This window comes from Austrofundulus limnaeus, unplaced genomic scaffold (genome assembly GCF_001266775.1).
Source record: "Austrofundulus limnaeus strain Quisiro unplaced genomic scaffold, Austrofundulus_limnaeus-1.0 Scaffold350, whole genome shotgun sequence".
NCBI classification, from domain to species: Eukaryota; Metazoa; Chordata; class Actinopteri; order Cyprinodontiformes; family Rivulidae; genus Austrofundulus; species Austrofundulus limnaeus.
This window is the reverse complement of record NW_013952752.1, coordinates 25684-28082: the sequence shown is the minus strand read 5'-3', so window position 1 is coordinate 28082 and position 2399 is coordinate 25684.

Here is a 2399-nt window from a genome sequence, read left to right as displayed (position 1 = left end):
TTAATTTAAAGTATTGTCAAACAAAACTATCTACTTAACCATATATTTACCCACAAAAAAAGAAAAGATAAAATCCTTACTTAACTCCTGACAGAGAAACAGAAAAGTGATGCTTGAACAAAAAGTCCCATTTTTTAAATTTCCTTCAATTAGTACTCACTGTAACGTGCGAACTATGAGGGCTGAAAACCTGCCCAGTTAGAACCACAGAGTCTAATAACTTTGGAGCACGGGAAATCGTCTCCATTTATTCAAAGAACTCTCCTCTCTTCTCATCATACAGGGGAGAAAAAATAAAACAAAAAACTATCAGGGCCAACATGGCTACCACAAGAGTACTGCCCTTTTTTTTTTTTTCAAAATCAAATCACACAATATAAAACTGTCTCGCAGGTGGTTATAAAACCCGGTGCTGAGCTTCCAGGACTAGTTTCACCTGATCAGATCTGTTCCTTTTATTACCTGGAAGTGATCCATCAGGTGGGTTTCTGAATTTTTTTGCATTTTTGCAGAAATATCGCCCCCCAGGGGTTTCTGGCTGAATCCAGGCGGGAGAGCAGGTGCTAGACATAGGACCATGGTTCCACTTCACTGGATCTCTTCCTTTTATTCCCCTGCATCAGCACAAGCAGCCCCATGCTGGAAATCAGCCGTTTCACCTGCCGGAGCTCGCCCGACAGCATTTGATTGATTATATCTCCGCGTGGGAACGTCCCAGGAACTTGCAACCACTCCAGGTTGTAGCGGAGATCCAGAGCTTTAAAATGAGCCATCTCACGCCCGGATCCAATGCTCAGAGCCGGCGCTAGAGGCTCTGGAGTAAATTGAGTACTATATTGCCCGCCAAAGCACCCTTTTCGGCCGGTCGTTGGTTAATAGCTCTGAGGGGGAACGTCCCAGGAACTTGCAACCACCTCCAGTTTGTAGAGGAGGACTGTAGCTTTCCAAAGTCATCTCTCCTGGATCTGATGCTCAGAGCCCGCGGGAGAAGCAAACGAAAGGTGAAATTTCCTCCCAAAAATGCACGTAAAATGCACTAAGTCGTGCGTAATTTGCTTATATCTCCGCGGAGCAACGTCACAGAGACTCCATTCAAGTATCAGCTTGTAGGGCAGAACCAGAGCTTTAAAACCAGACAGCCACTCCGGGATCTGCTGCTCCTAGCCCGGGGAGGGGGGCTAAAACCACCCCCGGCGGAGGTCCGACAGTGCATAATTTTGGAGGTTTTTCACTTATATCTCCGCGGGGGAATGTCGCAGGGACTCCAATCAACTTTCTCCTTGTAGGGGAGAGCTGGGCTTTAAAACCCGACCATCCACGCCGAGATCCGACGTTCCTAGCCTGGTAGGCGGGGCTAAAACTACCCTGGCGGGAGGTCCGACTGTGCGTATTTTGGAGGGTTTTTGCTTATTGCTCCACGGGGGAACGTCGCAGGACTTCATTCAACTTTCACCTTGTAGGGCAGAACCAGAGCTTTCAAACAAGACCAGCCACTCTGGGATGTGATGCTCAAAGCCGGTGCTAGAGGCTACGCAGCAAGGTTGCGCTGCGCGGGCACCTGGGAATCAGGTGGCGGGCAACTGGTTGGGCACCCCTGCTGTAGATCCTTAAAGTCTTAAAAGGCATTGAATTCATCAATCCAAAAATAAGGCCTTAATTAGCCTTAAAATGTCTTAAATCAATCTTTCAGATGTTATAAAAGTGTTAATGTTGTAACCAGGATGATTGTAATTTGTCTCAAATATTAAAATAGGTGGCAACATTTATTTATCTTTTAAAAATAATCTACAGAATACCTCTCACAGCTAGTTGTTTTGTGTTAATCAACATTTAGGTAAAGTTGTCAACTGTTTAATTTTTCTTTTCGTCATTTGTGTTTATTTTGAAGCTGATCTTAAATTTAATTTCAATTGGGATTAAAAAGTACTGTCTTAAATTTAACTTGCGTTAAGCTGTATGAACTGTATACCAACAATGCATATACTGCTGCAGCTAAAAGCAATAATAGTGGTAATAACGGAATATTAACTTATTTATACAATACATTTAGTAGTCCCTGGTAATTACTTTTGAAACCAGATGTTTTCTGTGTAAAACGACACAAGCTTTTTGTTTTCACTGACATAAAATCAGGAACTGATTGTGTGGTACTTTTTCATCCTCTTCCTTGTCATCAGATTTCACAAGAGAGGCATTTACAGCGTGTTTAGGGCTCAGGGATTAAAGCAGAACAAATATTTTGCACAATAAATGAAGTTTTTATTTTTTAACCACACTGTCAGATTTCTCCCCTAAAATTATTACTTCTTTCAAAGGAATGATTTTTTTTTTACAGAATTTCAGCTCTTGTAGTAATTTAATACAATTTATTTTTCATATTTATTAAATTTATATTAATC